Genomic DNA, 27,975 nt, shown 5'->3' with positions numbered 1-27,975 from the left:
TCTACAAATTTCTTCTACTGCTCCCTTGTGTACAAGATTTACATGGTCTGAAGCAGGGAAGGCTTTTGTGTTAAGCAGACTAAAAGGTCACTCAGCTCCAAGACCTTGAGAGGGGCCCCCTCGCATAACCATGTAATATAGTAAGTGTAATCAGTTACGTTTCCCACGTGATCTCTCTCTCTCTCTCTCTCTCTCTCTCTCTCTCTCTCTCTCTCTCTCTCTCTCTCTCTCTCTCTCTCTCTCTCTCTCTCTCTCTCTCTCTCTATTATCCGCTTTGAAATCCTTTTGAAATGCCCGCGCTAACTCCCCGGATATCCGTCCACCTGGTGGCGGATGTGGCAACTACACGCAAACATGAGGAGGGATGAGGTGAGAGAGAAAATGTAAATTGCGCCTTTTTTTTATTTAACGTTGGTAAGTCATGAATGGGTTAGCTGTATATATCCTGAGAAACTTTATAATCAGTTAGTTTGGGCAGTAGGCAAGTGAAGTTTGTATCAGGTTTTTGATGGAGATGACCCAACCTTGAGGGCACCTGCAGTTAACTTCATTTAACCATCATTGCGGAAATGGTGGATTATACATTACATAAGTGAATTGTCAGTTTTACAAGTAGTTATTAGAAATGAATCTCCAACTTGAGACGAACACTAGCATAACAGTGGCATCTAAAAAGACTCCCTTAACGAGCTGAAAAGATGAAAATAAAAATGAAGCTGGAGGTTTACTCCCAGGTAGACATTTTTTTTTGCATACAGTATTTTATTCGCATAAAGCTCCTCGCCAGTAGTAACGTGTTCCCTTACTGAATCTGTGTATAGAGCAAACTAGTAGAGACATTACCTATAGCCAACTTTCTGGGTAACAAAGCTATTATCTTTATTAAGCTAACCAGCAAGCCAGCGTTCTCTAGTAGTTTGAAACTTAGTACATAATTAAATAGAAAAAAATCAATACAAGAAGTGTCGTCTTAATTAGCTAGTAAATTAGTCCACTGGTTTACACACTGGCTGCCCTGCCTTTCTTACCTACTTGATGAGGAAAGTGGCTACCCTCACAGTTGTCTTCTGCTCTCTATCTGCATATTCAGAAGTGAATCATGTAATATTAGGCAATAGGTGAGTGAGCTAGCTAGAAAGAAATGTATTTCCAAGAAAATTGTCAACCAGATATTGAAAAATTCTCTCAAGAGCAATGTTATACATATAAGTTCTGAAATATACTGTTTTTAGAAAATTCTTATTCAGACCAGATTGACCAACTCATTGTCAAGTACTTTGAAATTTAAGAAAATTATTACTTTTTTATGCATGTTTGAGGTATCATGCATTATGGAGGTAATGCCAGGAATACACAAAGAAAGTTAATTCATTTATTCATATCTCTAAAGCTGTCACGTATAATGCCCTGTAACGAGAGCCCCCTTTTCCACAACCAAGCTCCATAGACCATTTCTTGGCTTCCCTTGAGCTTTATATATACCCTGGTTCAGCCCACTGACAGCAGGTCACCCCTAGTACAAATCACCCCAACTTGCTTCATCTCATGCATGCCACACCCCCTCCTGCAAGTTAAGGCCCTGTTAGCCTAGCATTATTGTTCCTTTAATCAAAGGAAAAGGTTCTGTGAATGTACGCAGCAGTTACAGGGGAATAATTATGCTAAGTGTACCATATCATTTTAGAAAGGTAGGGATGTGTGGATCAGATTTTTGCAGTAAAAATTACTGTGGAAAAGTACCTTGTGAAAGGTAAGAAGCTTTATGCGACTTTCATAGATCTGGAGAAAGTTTATGATAGAGATCAGTGTAATGCTTTATGGGATGAGTTGTGTGAAGGATATATGCGGTAGGGGGACATCTGTCCCGTGGTGCGAAAACCTTCTGTAGAGGAGCAAAATGCATGGGTAAGAATGTATAGAGTTGAGTGAGTTTCATTATACATGTGGGTGTAAGGGAGGGCCATGTGATGTCACCATTGTTTTTTAACATATAAATGAATATGTTTAAAGATGAAAGCAAAGCTAGGGAAAAGTGGAGAAGAGATGGAGTGTGGTGGTGAGGTATGGTGCCTAGAGAGAAGCTTGCTTGCAGATGATATTGTATTGTTTGCTGAGAGTGCAGAGGAGTTGTGGAAGGGTGTAGTGTGTTTTATGATGTAATTGTCAGCAATTGAAGGTAAATGCTCGTTGAAATAAAATAATGGTGTTTGGAAAAAAAAACAATGAAAGTATAGATTTTGCAAATCTGTCAAGTGAGAGAAGAAAAGTTTATTAAACCTTTTTGGATAATGGGGACACAAAAGACTGAAAGAGGTGACAGAATTTAAGTATTTGTGGGCTATCATTGGTAAGTTTGTTGATATGGAAGCAGAGATAAGGAAGAGAAGAGTTTAGGGTAGAATTCTAGAGACATTGGGTTCCTTAATAGAATAATGATGTGTAAGCATGGAAGTGAAGAAAGGATTAAGGGGTGGCATAGTTCTCCTGACCTTGGCCTATGCAGCCAAAACCTGATAAAGGATAAGTCACGAGGCCAAGAATACTGCTTTGGAAAAAAGGGAGCTTCAGAGGAGCATGCAGTATTAGATGGAATGAAGAAAGTAATTTGGGGGTGTATGAGAGACTTGTTTTGACAGGGAATGCAAATGGAATGAATTTTAGGGTGGGTGAAATGTAATACTTCAAGATGGTTTAGGCATTTGGGAAATGTGCAAAACCAAGAGTTTACAAGGAGAGTGTATGAATTAAAGGGGCTGGTGTGAGTGTGTAACCAATAGTGACATGGAGAAATACAGTAGAGGAGTACTGGAGGGAGAGAAATAGAAGAATGCTTCAGCATGGTAGCACCAAGAAAAACAAAGGCCACATTTGTTCGCACTCGGTTTCTAGCTATCATGCGTAATGCACCAAAACCACAGACTCCTATCCACGTCCAGGCCCCACAAACCTTTCCATGGTTTACCCCAGATGTTTCACGTGCCTTGGTTCAGTACATTGACAGCACATCAACCCCAGTATACCACATTGTTCCAATTCACTCCAGTCGAGAATGTTATCTTGGAAAGCAAAAATGGGTATGTTTGAAGGAATAGTGGTTCCAACAATGTTGTATGGTTGCGAGGCATGGGCTATGGATAGAGTTGTGCACAGGAGGGTGAATGTGCTGGAAATGAGATGTTTGAGGACAGTATGTGGTGTGAGGTGGTTTGATCGAGTAAGTAATAATAGGGTAAGAGAGATGTAAGGTAATAAAAAGAGTGTGGTTGAGAGAGCAGAAGAGGGTGTTTTGAAATGGTTTGGTCACATGGAGAGAATGAGTAAGGAAAGATTGACAAAGAGGATATATGTGTCAGAGGTGGAGGGAACGAGGAGAAGTGGGAGACCAAATTGGAGGTGGAAAGATGGAGTGAAAAAGATTTTGAGTGATCGGGGCCTGAACGTGCAGGAGGGTGAAAGGCGTGCAAGGAATAGAGTGAATTGGAACGATGTGGTATACCAGGGTCGACGTGCTGTCAATGGATTGAACCAGGGCATGTGAAGCGTCTGGGGTAAGCCATGGAAAATTCTGTGGGGCCTGGATGTGGAAAGGGAGCTTTGGTTTCAGTGCATTATTACATGACAGCTAGAGACTGAGTGTGAACGAATGGGGCCTTTGTTGTCTTTTCCTAGCGCTACCTCGCATACATGAGGGGGGAGTGGGTTGTTATTTCATGTGTGGCGAGGTGGCGATGGGAATGAATAAAGGCAGACAGTATGAATTATGTACATGTGTATATATGTATATGTCTGTGTGTGTATATATATGTATACATTGAGATGTATAGGTATGTATATTTGTGTGTGTGGACGTGTATGTATATATATGTGTATGTGGGTGGGTTGGGCCATTCTTTCGTCTGTTTCCTTGTGCTACTTAGCTAACTCGGGAGACAGCGACAAAGCAAAATAAATATAAATAAATAAATATAGATGTGGTATACCAGGGTCGACATGCTGTCAGTGCATTGAACCAGGGCATGTGAAGCATCTGGGGTAAACCATGGAAAGTTTTGTGGGGCCTGGAAGTGGAAAGGGAGCTGCTGTTTCGGTGCATTACACATGACAGCTAAAAACTTAGTGAGAGCGAATGTGGCCTTTGTTGTCTTTTCCTGACACTATTTTCGGTGCATGCGGGGGGAGGGGGGTGCCATTTCATGTGTGGCTGGGTGGCGACTGGAATGAATGAAGGCATCAAGTTTGGATATGTACATGTGTATATATGTATATGTCTGTGTATGTATATGTATATATACGTTGAAATGTATAGGTATGTATATGTGCGTGTGTTGGCGTTTATGTATATACATGTGTATATGGGTGGGTTGGGCCATTCTTTCATCTGTTTCCTTGTGCTACCTCACTAATGTGGGAGACAGCGACCAAGATAATCCTAATAATAATAATAATAATAATGTGAAGTGTTTTAGATATCTGGCAGTGGATTTGTCAGTGGATGAAACCATGGAAGTGGAAGTGAGTCATAGGGTGGGGGAGGGGGCAAAAGTTCTGGGAGTGTTGAAAAATGTGTGGAAGGGGAGAACGTTTTCTCGGAAAGCAAAAATGGGTATGTTTGACGGAATAGTGGTTCCGACAATGTTATATGGTTGCGAAGCGTGGAATGTAGATAGAGTTGTGCAGAGGAGGGTGGATGTGCTGGAAATGAGATGTTTGAGGACAATATGTGGTGTGAGGTGGTTTGATAGAGTAAGTAATGAAAGGGTAAGAGAGATGTGTGGTAATAAAAAGAGTGTGGTTGAGAGAGCAGAAGAGGGTGTTTTGAAATGGTTTGGTCACATGAAGAGAATGAGTGAGGAAAGATTGACAAAGAGGATATATGTGTCAGAGGTGGAGGGAACGAGGAGAAGTGAGAGACCAAATTGGAGGTGAAAAGATGGAATGAAAAAGATTTTGAGTGATTGGGGCCTGAACATGTAGGAGGGTGAAAGGCGTGCAAGGAATAGAGTGAATTGGAACGATGTGGTATACCGGGGTCGACGTGCTGTCAGTGGATTGAACCAGGGCATGTGAAGCATCTGGGGTAAACCATGGAAAGTTTTGTAGGGCCTGGATGTGGAAAGGGAGCTGTGGTTTCAGTGCATTATACATGACAACTAGAGACTGAGTGTGAACAAAAGTGGCCTTTGTTAGTGCTACCTCCTGCACATGTGGGGGGAGAGGGTTATCATTTCATGTGTGGCAGGGTGGCGACGGGAATGAACAAGCGCAGACAGTATGAATTATGTAGATGTGTATAAATGTCTGTGTATATATATATGTATACATTGAGATGTATAGGTATATATATGTGCATGTGGACGTGTATGTATATACATGTGTATGTGGGTGGGTTGGGCCATTCTTTCGTCTGCTTCCTTGCACTACATCGCTAATGCGGGAGACAGCAACAAAGTATAATGAATGAATATATAATGATAATAATAATGATAACAATCCCTGAAATGGTTTGGTCACATATATTTTTTTTTTTTTTTTCTGTCTCCCACATTTGCGAGGTAGCGCAAGGAAACAGACGAAAGAAATGGCCCAACCCACCCCCATACACATGTATATACATACACGTCCACACGCAAATATACATACCTACACAGCTTTCCATGGTTTACCCCAGAAGCTTCACATGCCCTGATTCAATCCACTGACAGCACGTCAACCCCGGTATACCACATTGATCCAATTCACTCTATTCCTTGCCCTCCTTTCACCCTCCTGCATGTTCAGGCCCCGATCGCACAAAATCTTTTTCACTCCATCTTTCCACCTCCAATTTGGTCTCCCACTTCTCCTCGTTCCCTCCACCTCCAACACATATATCATCTTGGTCAATCTTTCCTCACTCATTCTCTCCATGTGCCCAAACCATTTCAAAACACCCTCTTCTGCTCTCTCAACCACGCTCTTTTTATTTCCACACATTTCTCTTACCCTTACGTTACTTACTCGATCAAACCACCTCACACCACAGATTGTCCTCAAACATCTCATTCCCAGCACATCCACCCTCCTGCGCACAACTCTATCCATAGCCCACGCCTCGCAACCATACAACATTGTTGGAACCACCATTCCTTCAAACATACCCATTTTTGCTTTCCAAGATAATGTTCTCGACTTCCACACATTCTTCAAGGCTCCCAGGATTTTCGCCCCCTCCCCCACCCTATGATCCACTTCCGCTTCCATGGTTCCATCCGCTGCCAGATCCACTCCCAGATATCTAAAACACTTTACTTCCTCCAGTTTTTCTCCATTCAAACTTACCTCCCAATTGACTTGACCCTCAACCCTACTCTACCTAATAACCTTGCTCTTATTCACATTTACTCTTAACTTTCTTCTTTCACACACTTTACCAAACTCAGTCACCAGCTTCTGCAGTTTCTCACATGAATCAGCCACCAGCGCCACATCATCAGCGAACAACAACTGACTCACTTCCCAAGCTCTCTCATCCACAACAAACTTCATACTTGCCCCTCTTTCCAAAACTCTTGCATTCACCTCCCTAACAACCCCATCCATAAACAAATTAAACAGCCATGGAGACATCACACACCCCTGCCGCAAACCTACATTCACTGAGAACCAATCACTTTCCTCTCTTCCTACACGTACACATGCCTTACATCCTCGATAAAAACTTTTCACTGCTTCTAACAACGTGCCTCCCACACCATATATTCTTAATACCTTCCACAGAGCATCTCTATCAACTCTATCATATGCCCTCTCCAGATCCATAAATGCTACATACAAATCCATTTGCTTTTCGAAGTATTTCTCACATACATTCTTCAAAGCAAACACCTGATCCACACATCCTCTACCACTTCTGAAACCACACTGCTCTTCCCCAGTCTGATGCTCTGTACATGCCTTCACCCTCTCAATCAATACCCTCCCATATAATTTACCAGGAATACTCAACAAACTTATACCTCTGTAATTTGAGCACTCACTCTTATCCCCTTTGCCTTTGTACAATGGCACTATGCACGCATTCCGCCAATCCTCAGGTACCTCACCATGAGTCATACATACATTAAATAACCTTACCGACCAGTCAATAATACAGTCACCCCCTTTTTTAATAAATTCCACTGCAATACCATCCAAACTAACTGCCTTGCCGGCTTTCATCTTCCGCAAAGCTTTTACTACCTCTTCTCTGTTTACCAAATCATTTTCCCTAACCCTCTCACTTTGCACACCACCTCGACCAAAACACCCTATATCTGCCACTCTATCATCAAACACATTCAGTAAACCTTCAAAATACTCACTCCATCTCCTTCTCACATCACCACTACTTGTTATCACATCCCCATTTGCGCCCTTCACTGAAGTTCCCATTTGCTCCCTTGTCTTACACATTTTATATCCCTCCTGCCAGAACATCTTTTTATTCTCCCTAAAATTTAATGATACTCTCTCACCCCAACTCTCATTTGCCCTCTTTTTCACCTCTTGCACCTTTCTCTTGACCTCCTGTCTCTTTCTTTTATACATCTCCCACTCAATTGCATTTTTTCCCAGCAAAAATCGTCCAAATGCCTCTCTCTTCTCTTTCACTAATAATCTTACTTCTTCATCCCACCACTCACTACCCTTTCTAATCAACCCACCTCCCACTCTTCTCATGCCACAAGCATCTTTTGCGCAATCCATCACTGATTCCCTAAATACCTCCCATTCCTCCCCCACTCCCCTTACTTCCATTGTTCTCACCTTTTTCCATTCTGTACTCAGTCTCTCCTGGTACTTCCTCGTACAAGTCTTCTTCCCAAGCTCACTTACTCTCACCACCTTCTTCACCCCAACATTCACTCTTCTTTTCTGAAAACCCATACAAATCTTCACCTTAGCCTCCACAAGATAATGATCAGACATCCCTCCAGTTGCACCTCTCAGCACATTAACATCCAAAATATATATATTTCTTTTTTTCTTTCAAACTATTCGCCATTTCCCGCATTAGCAAGCATTTCTTTTTTTCACAGAGTTGGGGTGAGAGAGTATCATTGAATTTTAGGGAGAATAAAAAGATGTTTTTGAAGGAGGTAAATAAAATGCATAAGACAAGAAAACAAATGGGAACATCGGTGAAGGGGGCTAATTGGGAGGTAATAACAAGTAGTGGTGATGTGAGAAGGAGACGGAGTGAGTATTTTGAAGGTTTGTTGAATGTGTTAGATGATAGAGTGGCAGATATAGGGTGTTTGGGTCAAGGTGGTGTGTGAAGTGAGAGGGTTTGGTATGGTAAACAGAGAAGAGGTAGTAAAAGCTTTGCGGAAGATGAAAGCCGGCAAGGGAGCGGGTTTGGATGCATTTGCAGTGGAATTTATTAAAAAGGAAAAAGGGGATGACTGTGTTGTTGACTGGTTGGTAAGGATATTTAATGCATGTACGACTCATGGTGAGGTGCCTGAGGATTGGCGGAATGCATTCATAGTGCCATTGTGCAAAGGCAAAGGGGATAAAGGTGAGTGCTCAAATTACAGAGGTATGAATTTGTTGAGTATTCCTGGGAAATTATATAGGAGGGTATTAATTGAGAGGGTGAAAGCATGTACAGAGCATCAGATTGGGGAAGAGCAGTGTGGTTTCAGAAGAGGTAGAGGATGTGTGGATCAGGTGTTTGCTTTGAAGAATGTATGTGAGAAATACTTCGAAAAGCAAATGGATTTGTATGTAGCTTTTATGGATCTGGAGAAGGCATATGATAGAGTTGATAGAGATGCTCTGCGGAAGGTATTAAGAATGTATGGTGTGGGAGGCAAGTTGTTAGCAGTAGTGAAAAGTTTTTATCGAGGATGTAAGACATGTATGAGTAGCAAGAGAGGAAAGTGATTGATTCTCAGTGAATGTAGGTGTGTGATGTCTCCATGGTTGTTTAATTTGTGTATGGATGGGGTTGTTAGGGAGGTTAATGCAAAAGTTTTGGAGAGAGGGGCAAGTATGCAGTCCATTGTGGATGAGAGAGCTTGGGAAGTAAGTCAGTTTTTCACTGATGATACAGCGCTGGTGGCTGATTCGGGTGAGGAACTGCAGAAGCTGGTCACTGAGTTTGGTAAAGTGTGTGGAAGAAGAAAGCTGAGAGTAAATGTGAATAAGAGCAAGGTTATTAGGTACAGTAGGGTTAAGAAACAAGTCATTTAGGAGGTAAGTTTGAATGGAGAAAAACTGGAGGAAGTGAAGTGTTTTAGATATCTAGGAGTGGATTTGGCAGCAGATGGAACCATGGAAGCGGAAGTGAGTCACAGGTTGGGGAGGGGGCAAAAGTTCTGGGAGCGTTGAAAAATGTGTGGAAGGCGAGAACATTATCTCGGAAAGCAAAAATGGGTATGTCTAAAGGAATAGTGGTTCCAACAATGTTATATGGTTGCGAGGCATGGGCTATAGATAGAGTTGTGCAGAGGAGGGTGGATGTGCTGGAAATGAGATGTTTGAGGACAATATGTGGTGTGAGGTGGTTTGATCGAGTAACGAGTAAGTAATGAAAGGGTAAGAGAGATGTGTGGTAATAAAAAAGAGTGGTTGAGAGAGCAGAAGAGGGTGTTTTGCGATGGTTTGGTTACATGGAGAGAATGAGTGAGGAAAGATTGACAAAGAGGATATATGTGTCAGAGGTGAAGGGAACGAGAAGTGGGAGACCAAATTGGAGGTGGAAAGATGGAGTGAAAAAGAGTTTGAGCGATCAGGGCCTGAACATGCAGGAGGGTGAAAGGCATGCAGGGAATAGAGTGAATTGGAACGATGTGGTATACCAGGGTCGACGTGCTGTCAGTGGATTGAACCAGGGTATGTGAAGCATCTGGGGTAAAACATGGAAAGTTTTGAGGGGCCTGGATGTGGAAAGGGAGCAATAGTTTCAGTGCATTATACATGACAGCTAGAGACTGAGAGTGATTGAATGTGGCCTTTGTTGTCTTTTCCTAGTGCTACTTTGCGCACATGCGGGGGTAGGGGGTTGTCATTTCATGTTTGGCAGGGTGGCGATGGGAATGAATAAAGGCAGCAAGTATGAATTATGCACATGTGTATATATGTATATGTCTGTGTATGTATATATATGTATGCATTGAGATGTATAGGTATGCATATGTGCGTGTGGATGTGTATGTATATACATGTTTATGTGGGTGGATTGGGCCATTCTTTCATCTGTTTCCTTGTGCTACCTCACTAATGCAGGAGACAGCAACAAAGTATAATGAATAATATAAATATATATTATACTTTGTTGCTGTCTCCTGTGTTAGCGAGGTGTTGCAAGGAAACAGACGAAAGAATGGCCTACACATTTCAATGTATACTTACATATACATACACAGACATATACATATATACACATGTACATATATATACATACTTGCTGCCTTCATCCATTCCTGTCACCACCCCGCCACACATGAAATGGCACCCCCTCCCCCTGGGCACCTACGAGGTAGCGCTAGGAAAAGACAACAAAGGCCACATTTGTTCACACTCAGTCTCTAGCTGTCATGTGTGTAATGCACAGAAACCATGGCTCCCTTTCCACATCCAGGCTCCATGAAACTTTCCATGGTTTACCCCAGACGCTTCATATGCCCTGGTTCAATCCATTGACAGCACGTTGACCCTGGTATACCACATCCTTCTAATTCACTCTGTCCCATGCATGCCTTTCACCCTCTTGTATGCTCAGGACCCAGTGGTTCAAAATCTTTCTCATTCCATCCTTCAACCTACAATTTGGTCACCCACTTCTCATTCCCTCCACCTCTGACAAACATTTCGAGATCTGATCGGTCAGTCAGAACAGAATTCAGACGTGTTGAAGAGGGGATGTATACATACACACCTTAGCCTGAGCCAGGTACCCATTTTATCAATCAACCCCTTGGAATGGATGAACACCTGGGTTGACTATGGGCTGACGGCCACTACCAGGATTTGAACATATGGGCTCAACCTTGGATGGCCCATAAATGCCTCATGGTCAGGAACGCTAACCACAGCACAATAGAAGATGTGTCTGTGATATCTCAGCTAATTTAGAAAAAAAAATTACTGATCTTTATTCTGAGAGAAAATGTTGTTTAGATGGAATTCTCAGAATTTTGATATAAGTTAGACATTCAACAAAAATGTATCAACTACGAAAACCCATGTTTTTGAGGGGAAAATGAGTTTAGGCATCAATAACAAATATTAACTATTCTATTGACCAAACAAGAGGATGCCATCAAGTAAAAAGTACATAACCAAGATAAAGCCCATTACAATAAAAAGAAAGTTACACAATTTTATTTATGATACATAATCACTGTTTCCCGCATCAGCAAGGTGTGCCAGGAAACAGATGAAGGATGGCCCATCCACTCATATACACATGTATATACACAAACACCCACATACGCACTTATACATACATGTACATACACATATGCAGACATTACATACATACACACATACATATTCATACTTGCTTGCCTTCATCCATTCTTGTCGCTACCGCACCCCACAGGAAAGCATCATTGCTATCCCCTGCTTCAGATATGCTTGTTTAAACTATGCAGATTGGCATCTTCACTTGTAAGAAATATTATCTCAGTTTAGGGCAGTAGAATGAGTTATTAACTCCAAACTATCACCCTTAGTTATGTTCTAGGGCTCAAATTAAGATCTTTGAGGTGCATATCCTGGGAGAGTATACTGCCATATGCTAATGATCTACAAGTACATTATTAAAAAAAATTTGGACAATAAAAGATCATTCTTTAGCAATAAATTTATTTTTGAGAATACACTCCATGAATACCGGTCCTTTCCCTTATAAAGTAATTAGGAACAAGTAAAAGATTACAAAAGTTATGAACAACTGAGGAAACTGAAAACTATTCAGACTGTCTGAGTCATAATGTAATCAGGAAGGTGCATATAAAAAGGAATAACTTGAAATCAGTTTTCCTTGGTATGAACAGTTTTTGATTCAAAGACCAAAAATATACACTGTAAAAATATCATTTGTCAATGTACTTAAAATCAATATAAAAAGTAAAGTAATTAAAAGGCTAAGGTATACATAGTCATCTTTTAAAAAAGTACATGAAACAACTATAAAGAAGCAATAATACATGTTTTTTATAATACATTATTTATTTGTCCTTATGATTGATCATATGATACATACAAGTCTATATTTCATTGAAAATATTCACTTTATACCTTGATAAATCACACTGGCAATCAATTTCTGGTCAGTTTTCCTTCAACTGGTATAAATATCAAGTGAGACAGCAGCCACACTTGTACTTCACTGTATACATTAGGACTCCATATACGAACAGCCATCTGCTACCAAGAACCTGGGTCCCAACCTAGAAAAAATTAAAAGGAATAAATGGCTTTGCAAAACTAGTCCGCAGAATGTAATGAAAAATGCATTAAATTACATTTAGAGAGAGAGAGGTTTGGTGAGTTGTATCACTGGTTTCACGTTTCTGAAATGTGTGTTTGCATATGAGTAAGAAAGACAGGCATAGAAACAGACAGAGAGAGGGAATGACAGATAACAGAAGGCCCATTGGTCCATGTGTAAATGATCTGCTTAGAACTTACTTTTGTCTGTTGCTATTTCTAATCTAAGTGAATGAGGTAAGGATAGAAAAGTCTGAAGGCTCTCTTCCCACCATCCACTCCCTTTGGCAACAGCATCTAGCAGGATTTTTAATTTTCATACTTGATCACTGTTTCCTGCATTAGCAAGGTAGTGCCAGGAACAGACAAAGAAAGATTACATTCGCTTACATCCATTCTGTAGCTATTATATGCAGTACACTGAAGCCACTGCCCAGTATTCACAACCAGGTCCTACAGAACTTTTAATGGTTCCCCTGGCTGCTTCACATCCTGATACATATCCTCTTTGTCACCCTCTCCTCTCATTCTCTCCAGATGTCCAAACCATTTCAGTACACGCTTTTCAGCTTTCTCAACCACACTTTTTATTACCACACCTCTTACCCATTATTACTTACTTGATCAAACCACCTCACACCACATATTGTCAGACATTTCATTTCCAACACATACACCCTCTTCCACCCATAGTATATAGCCCATGCCTTCCATCCATACAAAATTGTTGGGACACTATACCTTCAAACTCATTTTTGCCCTCCCAGATAACTACCTCTCTTTCCACGCATTCTTCAACCTTTGCCCCTTCACCCATCCTAAGGCTTACTTTTGCTTCCATGGTTCTATTTGATGCCATGTCCACTCCCAGCTATCCAAAACTTTTCTTCAAAATTTTCTTATTCAAACTCACAACCCAAATTGCTCTGTATCCTGCTAAACCTAATAACCATGTTTTTACTCACATTCAGTCGTGCCTTCCTTCTTTAACGCACACTTTCAAACTCAATCACCAAATTCTGTAATTTTATGCTTGAATCTGCCACCAGTTTTGTCTCACCAGCAAACAGCATCTGACTAACTTCCCATTCCTCCTTATCCCTTACCGACTGTATGTTTGCCTTTCTCTCAAAGACTCGTTCATTTTTATCCCTCACAACCCCATCCATAAACAAATAAAACATCATGGTGACATCACACACCCCAGCCGCAAACCATCCTTCTCTTGGAACCACTCATTGTCCTCTCATCTTTTTCATGTTTCCACCTTATATCCTTGATAAAAACTGCTCACTGCTTCTAGTGGCTTTCCTCCCATACCATATATTCTTAAGACCTTCCACAAGGCATCTCTATCAACCCTTTCATATGCTTTCTCCAGATCCATAAATACCATATACAAATCCCTCTGTTTCTTTAAGTATTTCTCATACATGTTCTTAAAGCAAACACCTGATCCACACATCCTCTGTCACTTCAGAAACCACTGTTCCTTAATCCTCTGTACTTGCCTTCACCCTTTCAGTCACTACTATCCCATACAACTTAACATGTACTCTCAACAGACTTCTCTACATGTCCTTTCCAAGCTTATCTTGGTATAGAGGACCCCTGCATACAGCAGTTTTGCCAACCATGGTATTGAGCATACATACTTCGAATAATATATACCATTTTACCAACCAAAGCATGAATTTTTGAGTATCCATAATTTTCCCTTGCACCACCAAAATTTTGCCCATGCACTGGGTGAGTTTTATGTGTCCAAAGGCTGCTTGGGGACCAGCTTGGCAGGTCACCATTTCTAGGGAGAAGCAGGAGTGTCATTATCAGGTGGTTCTGCTTGGCTAAGTATTTAAGTAGCCTTTGTAGAAGTGTAGCTGACTGACAGCTTTTTGGTGATGATATTTGGCCATGATATAATTACCTTAGTTTTGTACATCATTTCTTTGCACTTTTATAGATTTATTATGCCCTCTTTGAAATCAGATATGCTTCTTTCTAACCTTGAGGTGCTCAGTATAGGACTTAATGTGTGTATCTCAAGAGTCACTTCCCCTAACCCCCGATTATCCAGTAGCCCTGTATCTTGCCAACCACAGGGTCTTCCAGGAACACGAACAAAGCCCCAGTGGTTGGCAAGTCACTTTTATTTATCCACTGTTTTTGTCTCTTTTTATCCTTTGTTTCACACTATTTTTATTTTGTTTCACACTATATATATTTCCATTAGGTGTAAGTCCAGATTATTATTTTTTTTTTTTTTTTTTTTAGTCCTGTTCCAGTTTGTGTTCAACATTATCTCTTTAGTCATTGTGAAAGTTCATGTTGCTTAATTTGTTGTTATCCTCTGTTTTTGTAACTTGTTCACATTTATTAACACACTGTATTAACTGTATTATGTAGTGATTTGTCTGATAGTGACATCTGATAGGACTTTATTAATTACTTCTGTATCCAAAAATAGTCTTGTCATTTGTAAAGGTCTGTCTTTTTGTTGTTCATTGTTAGTCTATGGTTTATTTGAACAAGATGGAATGATTCACAGATTTTTAGCCTTTGGAACTGTTCTCTTTCATTTGCTGATCCATTATTCCTTTCCTTTATGTTTGTCAGTTGCTCCACCTTCCTGCCATTCAGTTTAATGAATGTTGCAGTCACCCAATACCTTCAGTATTTCTTCAACTTTTGTTGATATTTTCTTAGTCATTTAGCTTGGTTTTGATGATCTGTAAGCTACTAGAGTTATTGTATTTACAGCTAGGATGAGAGCACATTGTGCTGTCATAGGGCTGAACCATGGTTTATGATGCAGTCACTAAACCATGGAAAGGTTTGAGGGCTTGGCTGTATGTAGGGGATGTGGCTTCAGTGCATTACACATGGCAGCTTGAGTTTGAATGCAAGTGAATGAGGCCTTTTCTTTGTCTGTTCCTGGCACTACCTCACCAATTCATTAAACAGCAAATAAGTATGAAAGAAAAAAAATAGCTGGGATTCTGTCTGCAACCAGTTTCCATTTCATGTGGCTCATCACTATATTCTGCTTTTCTTATAGCTTATTATGCATGTATATTGGTCTATCACGTTGTATATATTGTTTTGTATTTAATCAATGTTTTAAACTAATCCAAGATTGCTTCATCTCTCTCCCTGTTTCATTGATCAGGACTGCATTGGTGTCCCAAGCATATCCAGTAATGTACATTACTTTGTCAGGTTTCAGGAGAGAGAGAGAGAGTACCAACCTATGAGTATCTATGATGAGATTTTACCATAATAGCATTGCTAGTATATAATGCTTATATTTTGATGACTAAGACTATTCCTCTCCCCTGTTGCTCAATTGTATATTCTCAATTCATCTGGGACTATTTTCAACATGTTGAGTTTTCTTTTATAAGTTTCTTTAGCTGTTTCATTTTTCCAATTTCTCCTGGTAGTATCTTAAAACACCCATTCAAGCTTCCTTCTGGAGCATTCACATATGATGTATTTTAAGTTTGTTCCATAATATTTTTGCAGGCTTAAGAACTTTGTATCTTCCTTGTTAAAGTCTTTCAGGTTCAATACATATTCCTTTACTCCTTTGTTGCAGCAAGTATAGTATCACAGCTAATGTATTACTGTATTATTCAAGTCTTAATTTTCAGTCAAGTTCATAATATTAAGTCATACTATTTGCTCAGTAAACGTCCCTGTGTATCTCTGCTACCCAGTTTATACTGCACCCAAATGCTTTTCAAAAGCGGAAATAGCCAGCTCACCCAAATCTTAATAAGCTCTTGTATGATTAGTTAAGTAGTAACTATCATAACCTCCCAATTAAGTAATACCTCAACTGTGTATTTTCAGGCTAGGAAAAGACAACAAAGGCCACATTTGTTCACAGTCTCAAGCTGTCATGTGTAATATATCTATTAATATCTCACTACTTTCTAGGATATAGTTCTAGGATATAGTTCCAGTTCTTTTACCCTTTAAAGGCAATTCCACTGTTCCATCCTCTCTCTCTCTTTCAAATGGCAAAGACAACTGAATGCTTAAACCAAGGCCATTTCATTAATGCTATATATGTATATATATCCAAGGTAAATCAAGTATCTATTTTATTAACCAGCAGCTGGAGGAGGATGAACAGTTGGGTTGATTATGGACTGGCTGCGACAAGCAGGATTCAAACCTATGTGAGCTCAACCCCAGGCGGCCTGTGAATGCATCATGGTAAACAACGCTGATTGCTTCACCACAAAGGTTCAATTGACACAATACTAAATTTTGTTTCTTTTGTAAACATTCATCATTGTCATCAAGTTTTATGTCTCTTGTTGTGAAAGTTCTCAGATATCAAAATACTGCCAGTATCTATGACAGTATTTTGCTAGCATGGCAGGGATTGGGCACAGTGCTTACAGCATGTATTGCTTCTTGAATAACAGTATTTTACTTCTCAGTGCTGCTAGTATGCTTGAATATTCAAACTGTCTGTTTGAGGTTCATCATAAACTGACCAGCTGAATCTATTTTTATTTTTAATATTTCAGTAGTCAGCCCAAATATGTTTCTTAATTCACTTAGTATTGCTTTATATAATCTTTCAGTATTTTGTTGCAGGGCATTCACCCATATGCATCGGATATCTTTCTGGTATATTTACAAGAAGTATTACTGACTTGATTCTATACCTTTCTAGTAGAGATACTTTCAGATCCAAGATGTTACTTACTCCTTATAAATTCTTTTTGTTGCCATGGTAGTGCGTGAAAGGAGAAAGTTGAGAGTAAATGTGAATAAGAGCAAGGTTATTTATTAGATGCAGTAGGGTGGAGGGACAAGTTAATTGGGAGGTAAGTTTGAATGGAGAAAAACTGGAGGAAGTGTTTTAGATATCTGGGAGTGGATTTAGCAGTGGATGGAACCATGGAAGTGGAAGTGATTCACAGGGTGGGGGAGAGGGCGAAGGTTCTAGGAGCGTTAAAGAATGTGTAGAAGGCGAGAACGTTAACTCGGAGAGCAAAAATGGGTATGTTTGAAGGAATAGAGTTCCAACAATATTATATGGTTGCAAGGCATGGGCTATAGATAGGGTTGTGTGGAGGAGGGTGTGTGTGTTGAAAATAAAATATTTGAAGACAGTATATGGCGTGAGGTGGTTTGATCAAGTAAGTAATGTAAGGGTAAGAGAGATGTGTGGTAATAAAAAGAGTATGGTTGAGAGAGCAGAAGAGGGAGTATTGAAATAGTTTGGTCACATGGAGAGAATGAGTGAGGAGAGATTGACAAAGAGGATATATGTGTCAAAGGTGGGGGAAACAGGAAGTGGAAGAACAAATTGGAGGTGGAAAGATGGAGTGAAAAAGCTTTTGAGCGATCAGGGCCTGAACATACAGGAGGGTGAAAGGCTCACAAGGAGTAGAGTGAATTGGAACGATGTGGTATACCGGGGTCAACATGCTGTCAATGGATTGAATCAGGGCATGTGAAACATCTGGGGTAAACCATGAAAAGTTTTGTGGGGTCTGGATGTGGAAAGGTAGCTGTGGTTTTGGTGCATTACACATGACAGTGAGAGACAGTGTAAATGAATGTGGCCTTTGTTGTCTTTTCCTAGCACTACCTCGTGAGCATGGTGGGGAGGGGGTGCTGTTTCATGTGTGGCGGGGTGGTGACAGGAATGGATGAAAGCAGCAAGTATGAATATGTACATGTGTATAAATGTATATTTATGTATACATTGAAATGCATAGATGTGTATATGTACGTGTGTAGGCGTTCATGTATATGCATTTGTATGTTGGTGGGTTAGGGCCATTCTTTTGTCTGTTTCCTTGCGCTACCTCGCTAATGCGGGAGACAGCAACTAACTATAATGATTTTTTTTATATATATTTTTTTATTATACTTTATTGCTGTCTCCCACGTTAGCAAGGTAATGTAAGGAAACAGACAAAAGAATGGCCTTACCAACCCACATACACATGTGTATACATACATGTCCACACACGCACATATACATACCTATACATTTCAACAGTACACATATATATACATTTTTAATTATTATTTTGCTTTGTGACTGTCTCCCGCAATAGCGAGGTAGCGCAAGGAAACGGACGAAAGAATGGCCCAACCCACCCTCATACACATGTATATACATACTCGTCCACACATGCAAATATACATACCTATACATCTCAATGTACACATATATATACACACACAGACATTTTTTATCATTATTTTGCTTTGTCACTGTCTCCCGCATTAGCGAGGTAGCGCTAGGAAACAGACGAAAGAATGGCCCAACCCACCCACATACACATGTATATACATACACGTCCACACACGCAAATATACATACCTATACATCTCAATGTACACATATATATACACACAGACATATACATATATACACATGTACACAATTCATACTGTCTGCCTTTATTTATTCCCATCACCACCCCTGCCACACATGGAATAACAACCCCCTCCCCCCTCATGTGTGTGAGGTAGCACTAGGAAAAGAAAACAAAGGCCCCATTCGTTCACACTCAGTCTCTAGCTGTCATGTAATAATGCACCGAAACCACAGCTCCCTTTCCACATCCAGGCTCCACGGAACTTTCCATGGTTTACTCCAGACGCTTCACATACCCTGGTTCAATCCATTGACAGCACGTCGACCCCGGTATGCCACATCGTTCCAATTCACTCTATTCCTTGCACGCCTTTCACCCTCCTGCACGTTCAGGCCCCGATCACTCAAAATCTTTTTCACTCCATCTTTCCACCTCCAATTTGGTCTCCCACTTCTCGTTCCCTCCACCCAGATCTGACACATACATCCTCTTTGTCAATCTTTCCTCACTCATTCTTTCCATGTGCCCAAACCATTTCAGAAACACCCTCTTCTGCTCTCTCAACCTCACTCTTTTTATTACCACACATCTCTCTTACCCTTTCATTACTTACTCAATCAAACCACCTCACACCACATATTGTCCTCAAACATCTCATTTCCAACACATCCACCCTCCTTCACACAACCCTATCTATAGCCCACACCTCGAAACCATATAATATTGTTGGAACCACTATTCCTTCAAACATATCCATTTTTGCTTTACGAGATAATTTTCTCGCCTTCCACACATTTTTCAACACTCCCAAAACTTTCGCTTCTTCCCCAACCTGTGACTCACTTCTGCTTCCATGGTTCCATCTGCTGCCAAATCCACTCTCAGAGATCTAAAACTCTTCACTTCCTCCAGTCTTTCCAAATTCAAACTTGCCTCCCAATTGACTTGTCCCTCAACTCTACTGTACTTAATAACCGTGATCTTATTCACATTTACTCTCAGCTTTCTTCCCTCACACACTTTACCAAACTCAGTCACCAGCTTCTGCAGTTTCTCACCCGAATCAGCCACCAGCGCTGTATCATCAGCGAACAACAGCTGACTCACTTTCCATGCCCTCTCATCCACAACAGACTGCATACTTGCCCCTTTCCAAAACTCTTGCAGTCACCTCCCTATTAACCCCATCCATAAACAAATTAAGCAACCATGGAGACATCACACACCCCTACCGCAAAATGACTCACTGAGAACCAGTCTTTTTCCTCTCTTCCTACTTGTACACATGCCTTACATCCTTGATAAATACTTTTCACTGCTTCTAGCAACTTGCCTCCCACACCATATATTCTTAATACCTTCCACAGAGCATCTCTATCAACTCTTTCATATGCCTTCTCCAGATCCATAAATGCTACATACAAATCCATATGTTTTTCAGAGTATTTCTCATGTACACTCTTCAAAGCAAACACCTGATCCACACATCCTCTACCACTTCTGAAACCACACTGCTCATCCTCAATCTGCTGCTCTGTACAAGCCTTCACCCTCTCAATCAATACCCTCCCATATAATTTCCCAGGAATACTTGACAAACTTATACCTCTGTAATTTGAACACTCACCTTTATCCCCTTTGCCTTTGTACAATGGCACTAGGCATGCATTCTGCCAATCATCAGGCACTTCACCATGAGCCATACATACATTAAATATCCTTACCAGGCAGTCAACAATACAGTCACCCCCTTTTTCAATAGATTCCACTGCAGTACCATCCAAACCCGCTGCCTTGCCAGCTTTCATCTTCCGCAAAGCTTTCACTACCTCTTCTCTGTTTACCAAGTCATTCTCCCTAACCCTCTCACTTCGCACACCACCTCGACCCAAACACCCTATATCTGCCACTATCATCTAACACATTCAACAAACCCTCAAAATACTCACTCCATATCCTTCTCACATCACCACTATTTGTTATTACTTCCCCATTAGCCCCCTTCAACGATGTTCCCATTTGTTCTCTTGTCTTACACTGTTAACCTCCTTCCAAAATATATATATATATATATATATATATATATATATATATATATATATATATATATATATATATATATATTGTATACTTATGTATATCTCGCTTTTTAAACCAGGTATTTCCAATCATCAGTCCTTTTTCAGCACATAAATCTACAAGCTCTTCACCATTTCCATTTACAACACTGAACACCCCATGTATACCAATTATTCCCTCAACTGCCACATTACTCACCTTTGCTTTCAAATCACCCATCACTATAACCCGGTCTTGTGCATCAAAACCACTAACACACTCATTCAGCTGCTCCCAAAACACTTGCCTCTCATGATCTTTCTTCTCATGCCCAGGTGCATATGCACCAATAAGCACCCATCTCTCTCCATCAACTTTCAGTTTTACCCATATTAATCGAGAATTTACTTTCTTACATTCTATCACATACTCCCACAACTCCTGTTTCAGGAGTACTGCTACTCCTTCCCTTGCTCTTGTCCTCTCACTAACCCCTGACTTTACTCCCAAGACATTCCCAAACCACTCTTCCCCTTTACCCTTGAGCTTCGTTTCACTCAGAGCCAAAACATCCAGGTTCCTTTCCTCAAACATACTACCTATCTCTCCTTTTTTCACATCTTGGTTACATCCACACACATTTAGGCACCCCAATCTGAGCCTTCGAGGAGGATTAGCACTCCCCGCGTGACTCCTTCTTCTGTTTCCCATTTTAGAAAGTTAAAAAAATACAAGGAGGGGAGGATTTCTGGCCCCCCGCTCCCGTCCCCTCTAGTCACTTTCTACGACACGCGAGGAATGCGTGGGAAGTATTCTTTCACCCCTATCCCCAGGGATAATATATATAATGTTGGGGTGAAGAGGGTGGTGAGAGTAAGTGAGCTTGGGAAGGAGACCTGTGTGAGGAAGTACCAGGAGAGACTGAGTACAGAATGGAAAAAGGTGAGAACAATGGAAGTAAGGGGAGTGGGGGAGGAATGGGATGTGTTTAGGGAATCAGTGATGGATTGCGCAAAAGATGCTTGTGGCATGAGAAGAGTGGGAGGTGGGTTGATTAGAAAGGGTAGTGAGTGGTGGGATGAAGAAGTAAGAGTATTAGTGAAAGAGAAGAGAGAGGCATTTGGACGATTTTTGCAGGGAAAAAATGCAATTGAGTGGGAGATGTATAAAAGAAAGAGACAGGAGGTCAAGAGAAAGGTGCAAGAGGTGAAAAAAAGGGCAAATGAGAGTTGGGGTGAGAGAGTATCATTAAATTTTAGGGAGACTAAAAAGATGTTCTGGAAGGAGGTAAATAAAGTGCGTAAGACAAGGGAGCAAATGGGAACTTCAGTGAAGGGCGCAAATGGGGAGGTGATAACAAGTAGTGGTGATATGAGAATGAGATGGAGTGAGTATTTTGAAGGTTTGTTGAATGCGTTTGATGATAGAGTGGCAGATATAGGGTGTTTTGGTCGAGGTGGTGTGCAAAGTGAGAGGGTTAGGGAAAATGATTTGGTAAACAGAGAAGAGGTAGTAAAAGCTTTGCGGAAGATGAAAGCCGGCAAGGCAGCAGGCTTGGATGGTATTGCAGTGGAATTTATTAAAAAAGGGGGTGACTGTATTGTTGACTGGTTGGTAAGGTTATTTAATGTATGTATGACTCATGGTGAGGTGCCTGAGGATTGGCGGAATGCGTGCATAGTGCCATTGTACAAAGGCAAAGGGGATAAGAGTGAGTGCTCAAATTACAGAGGTATAAGTTTGTTGAGTATTCCTGGTAAATTATATGGGAGGGTATTGATTGAGAGGGTGAAGGCACGTACAGAGCATCAGATTGGGGAAGAGCAGTGTGGTTTCAGAAGTGGTAGAGGATGTGTGGATCAGGTGTTTGCTTTGAAGAATGTATGTGAGAAATACTTAGAAAAGCAAATGGATTTGTATGTAGCATTTATGGATCTGGAGAAGGCATATGATAGAGTTGATAGAGATGCTCTGTGGAAGGTATTAAGAATATATGGTGTGGGAGGCAAGTTGTTAGAAGCAGTGAAAAGTTTTTATCGAGGATGTAAGGCATGTGTACATGTAGGAAGAGAGGAAAGTAACTGGTTCTCAGTGAATGTAGGTTTGCGGCAGGGGTGTGTGATGTCTCCATGGTTGTTTAATTGGTTTATGGATGGGGTTGTTAGGGAGGTGAATGCAAGAGTTTTGGAAAGAGGGGCAAGTATGAAGTCTGTTGGGGATGAGAGAGCTTGGGAAGTGAGTCAGTTGTTGTTCGCTGATGATACAGCGCTGGTGGCTGATTCATGTGAGAAACTGCAGAAGCTGGTGACTGAGTTTGGTAAAGTGTGTGGAAGAAGAAAGTTAAGAGTAAATGTAAATAAGAGCAAGGTTATTAGGTACAGTAGGGTTGAGGGTCAAGTCAATTGGGAGGTGAGTTTGAATGGAGAAAAACTGGAGGAAGTGAAGTGTTTTAGATATCTGGGAGTGGATCTGGCAGCGGATGGAACCATGGAAGCGGAAGTGGATCATAGGGTGGGGGAGGGGGCGAAAATTCTGGGAGCCTTGAAGAATGTGTGGAAGTCGAGAACATTATCTCGGAAAGCAAAAATGGGTATGTTTGAAGGAATAGTGGTTCCAACAATGTTGTATGGTTGCGAGGCGTGGGCTATGGATAGAGTTGTGCGCAGGAGGATGGATGTGCTGGAAATGAGATGTTTGAGGACAATGTGTGGTGTGAGGTGGTTTGATCGAGTGAGTAACGTAAGGGTAAGAGAGATGTGTGGAAATAAAAAGAGCGTGGTTGAGAGAGCAGAAGAGGGTGTTTTGAAATGGTTTGGTCACATGGAGAGAATGAGTGAGGAAAGATTGACCAAGAGGATATATGTGTCGGAGGTGGAGGGAACGAGGAGAAGAGGGAGACCAAATTGGAGGTGGAAAGATGGAGTGAAAAAGATTTTGTGTGATCGGGGCCTGAACATGCAGGAGGGTGAAAGGAGGGCAAGGAATAGAGTGAATTGGAGCGATGTGGTATACCGGGGTTGACGTGCTGTCAGTGGATTGAATCAAGGCATGTGAAGCGTCCGGGGTAAACCATGGAAAGCTGTGTAGGTATGTATATTTGCGTGTGTGGACGTGTGTATGTACATGTGTATGGGGGGGGTTGGGCCATTTCTTTCGTCTGTTTCCTTGCGCTACCTCGCAAACGCGGGAGACAGCGACAAAGTATAAAAAAAAAAAAAAATATATATATATATATATATATATATATATATATATATATATATATATATATATATGACTGAGTTTGGTAAAGTGTGTGAAAGAAGAAAGTTAAGAGTAAATGTGAATAAGAGCAAGGTTATTAGGTACAGTAGGATTGAGGGTCAATTCAATTGGGAGGTGAGTTTGAATGGAGAAAAACTGGAGGAAGTGAAGTGTTTTAGATATCTGGGAGTGGATCTGGCAGCGGATGGAACCATGGAAGCGGAAGTGGATCATAGGGTGGGGGAGGGGGCGAAAATTCTGGGAGCCTTGAAGAATGTGTGGAAGTCGAGAACATTATCTCGGAAAGCAAAAATGGGTATGTTTGAAGGAATAGTGGTTCCAACAATGTTGTATGGTTGCGAGGCGTGGACTATGGATAGAGTTGTGCGCAGGAGGATGGATGTGCTGGAAATGAGATGTTTGAGGACAATGTGTGGTGTGAGGTGGTTTGATCGAGTAAGTAACGTAAGGGTAAGAGAGATGTGTGGAAATAAAAAGAGCGTGGTTGAGAGAGCAGAAGAGGGTGTTTTGAAATGGTTTGGTCACATGGAGAGAATGAGTGAGGAAAGATTGACCAAGAGGATATATGTGTCGGAGGTGGAGGGAACGAGGAGAAGAGGGAGACCAAATTGGAGGTGGAAAGATGGAGTGAAAAAGATTTTGTGTGATCGGGGCCTGAACATGCAGGAGGGTGAAAGGAGGGCAAAGAATAGAGTGAATTGGAGCGATGTGGTATACCAGGGTTGACGTGCTGTCAGTGGATTGAATCAAGGCATGTGTATGGGGGTGGGTTGGGCCATTTCTTTCGTCTGTTTCCTTGCGCTACCTCGCAAACGCGGGAGACAGAAAAAAAAAAAAAAAAAAAAAAAAAAAAATCCTTTCATTTCTTTATTCATTTCATCTAGTCTCAACAAATGCTCTTCCCAAATAGCTCATTTCCACAGTCTGGATTCTTGACCTGTGCCTCATTCCATGCCCATGTTTCAGCTGTATTGGTCAGGGTTGGGAGGACTATGCTGTCCCTTTATCCTCTCTTCACTTCCATACTTACACCTCTTCCCTTCATTATTCTATTAAGGGACGCAATGACTCTTTCTACCTTGTACTGCTCTATCCCTTATCTCTCCTTCCATATCATTACACTTACCCAAGACAGTTCCCAGATACTTAAATTCCCTCACATCCTGTCTCTCTCTCTCTCTCTCTCTCTCTCTCTCTCTCTCTCTCTCTCTCTCTCTCTCTCTCTCCCCCCCCCCCCCCAATATATCCACAGCACAATTTATTACACTTTCTTCTTTCCTTTTATGTAGTTTTACAAAATCTATACTTGCCACTAGCCACCATGTCTCACCATCTCACTTTGTCTCTGCAACCCTTTTCCCTAGTTTTTCTTTCATCTTTTTATCACTCCATCCATATATATAGTAAAAAACCATCCAACAGTTTTCCCCCTATACCATATATCCTTTAAACATTCCACTTGACTGTCATATGCTTTCTCCAGATCCATAAAAGCTGCATACAACTTAACTTTCTCTAAATACTTTTCCTCGTTCATCTTCACTACAAAAATCAGATCCACACATCCTCTGCCTTTCTGAAAACCTGCTTGCTCTTCACTTATTCTGCATTCAGTCACTTCCATCACTGTCATTATTCTTGCATACACTTTTCCTGATATACTTAATAGACTTATTCCCATATAATTGCTACATACATCCTTTGCACCCTTTCCATGCCAAATTACATATAAGAGGCATCCACTCTATCACACATTCTCCTCCATCAGTATCTCTCCTCCTTCAGTATTTCAGCCCTAATCCCATTCACTCCAGGTGCCTGGGAGAAGGGAAGGGAGCAGTTGTTACATGTATGGGTAAGGAGGGAAAGAAGAGGATACAAGTGCAGGGACCTTTAGCAAAGAGGGTCACCTCCTTACAGGCCCTCCCATGACTTGCATTCATCATTTCCATTTTCACTCCACACACCCTGACCAAAGATATGGGTTTCCACAATCCATAGCACAGTCGCTTGTTCCTTTTAACCCTTGGCATAACTGGTAGACTCCAGCGCTGCCCCCCCTCCGGTCTCCTGGGCCTCAACTCTAGACAGGTCACTAGCAGAGGGCAACTCCAGCGCAGTGCTTCCCGTGGCAGCATGGCTCCAAAATTGTCAAAAATAAAGTTAGATCTCAGGTGTTTATCCAGATCTAAAACTATTGCCCTAGTGTAATTAGGTAACGCCTCCCCATTTAGTTCCACCCCTAATGGGTGTACTAACAAGGTCACCAGAAGAAGGCAGGTTGAGACTTGATTACTCCAGGAAAATTAGAATACCCCTTGAGGTGCTGAAACTCAGTGCTCTTCCCAGTTCCAAGCTTCTTTACTTTCCACAATAGCAGCACCTCCTTCCATATTGGTTACAATACTGCTACTCTCTTCTCATCTTTTTTTTTTTTTCATATCTACGCACATTTAGTCACTCCAGCCTGAGCATTTGAGGAGAATGAGCACTCCCTGCTTGGCTTCTGTTTCACCCTTTAAAAATTGAGGAGAGTTTCCAGCCTGCTGCTCCTGCACCCTTTAGTTGCCTTCCACAACACACAGGGAAGATAGAGGTACAGTTCTTTCTCTCCTACCCCATTATACCTGAAACTCCTTACCATAAGTATACCACACTTATGATGTATATTATTCTGTGATTCAAAATCTTTTGTCATTTTGTCAGTAAATCAAACAACATTTAATGATACTTATTAAAAATGCTGTAGTGAGGACTGGAGGTAGGTGGTTGTGGAGTAAGATGGATATGAAATGAAGTTTTCAAGCTTTCTAAAGTCAGTTAATCCAGTTTAGTTTGTGATATGTTTGGCCATTTTATTACGCATTTTAATGGTTTCAAGTCAGGTAGGTTTTCTGTATTTTCTTTTTTCTTTCAAACTATTCGCCATTTCCCGCATTAGCGAGGTAGCGTTAAGAACAGAGGACTGGGCCTTTGAGGGAATACCCTCACCTGGCCCAATTCTCTGTTCCTTCTTTTGGAAAATTAAAAAAAAAACCGAGAGGAGAGGATTTCCAGCCCCCCGCTCCCTCCCCTTTTAGTCGCCTTCTACGACATGCAGGGAATACGTGGGAAGTATTCTTAATCCCCTATTATTCTGTGATTCAAAATATTTTGTCATTTTGTCAGTAAATCAAACAACATTTAATGATACTTATTAAAAATGCTGTAATGAGGGCTGGAGGTAGGTGGTTGTGGAGTAAGATGGGTGTGAAATGAAGTTTTCAAGCATTCGAAAGTCAGCTAATCCAGTTTAGTTTGTGATATTTATGTTTGTTGATATTTTTGGCCATTTTATTATGCATTTTAATGGTTTCAAGTCGGGTAGGTTTTCTGTATATAGCACATTAAGCATATGAAAAACTTCATGATCCAAATAAAGTGACCATCAGTGGCTGGAATAAGGCAAGAATCTCAAGTTGTTTTGCTCTTATATTATTAAAAGGCATTAGAATTAAAAACATTTTTCAGTGTTAATTGCCAATGGAAAGTATTTTAAAAGAAATATGAAATTTCTTCAAATTTATACTGTTGCACTTTGTGCCCTAATTCTTGAATGTCACCATGAAATATTACTCTGTGGACTGACAGTCTGCAGGGACCACATGTAATTCCTTTGGAGGTACTAGGAACTTTTGATTGTCTTGTAAGTTCTAAATCATTTTCATCTCTCTAATTTCTGTTTTTCATATTTCAGTGTCCTCCTCACCATTTATGTCTATCACTGGAGTTTCCATTGGTTCATCTGCAAGTATGTTCAGTTACTTTTATAATAAATGAAGATTAACCCTGA

At 40.9% G+C, this 27,975-nt stretch overlaps 1 protein-coding gene and 1 long non-coding RNA gene across 27 annotated transcripts in view; one reads left to right on the top strand and one right to left on the bottom strand.

Moving 5' to 3' along the window:
* Positions 1 to 3: 3 nt before the first annotated feature.
* LOC139755937 (uncharacterized) lies at positions 4 to 27,975 on the top strand. Of its 5 annotated transcripts, none has more exons than XR_011714219.1 (3): positions 4 to 140; positions 16,583 to 16,716; positions 27,880 to 27,975. It is a non-coding gene; the product is annotated as an uncharacterized lncRNA (long non-coding RNA). The 5 variants fall into 5 exon arrangements; XR_011714216.1 differs by lacking the exon at positions 4 to 140 and adding an exon at positions 305 to 369; XR_011714218.1 differs by lacking the exon at positions 4 to 140 and adding an exon at positions 338 to 369 and having other exon boundaries at positions 16,586 to 16,716.
* Positions 11,819 to 27,975, bottom strand: part of beta-Spec (spectrin beta chain) — a 211,948-nt gene continuing 195,791 nt past the window's right edge. For all 22 annotated transcript variants that reach the window (XR_011714206.1, XR_011714211.1, XR_011714208.1 and 19 more), the window contains one exon: positions 11,819 to 12,422. The gene's annotated coding sequence lies outside the window, so the exon portion shown is untranslated. The remainder of the gene's footprint in view (positions 12,423 to 27,975) is intronic.

This window comes from Panulirus ornatus, chromosome 2 (genome assembly GCF_036320965.1).
Source record: "Panulirus ornatus isolate Po-2019 chromosome 2, ASM3632096v1, whole genome shotgun sequence".
Lineage (NCBI taxonomy): Eukaryota > Metazoa > Arthropoda > Malacostraca > Decapoda > Palinuridae > Panulirus > Panulirus ornatus.
Note: the sequence above shows the minus strand (reverse complement) of the source record. Positions and strands in the feature narration are given on the sequence as shown.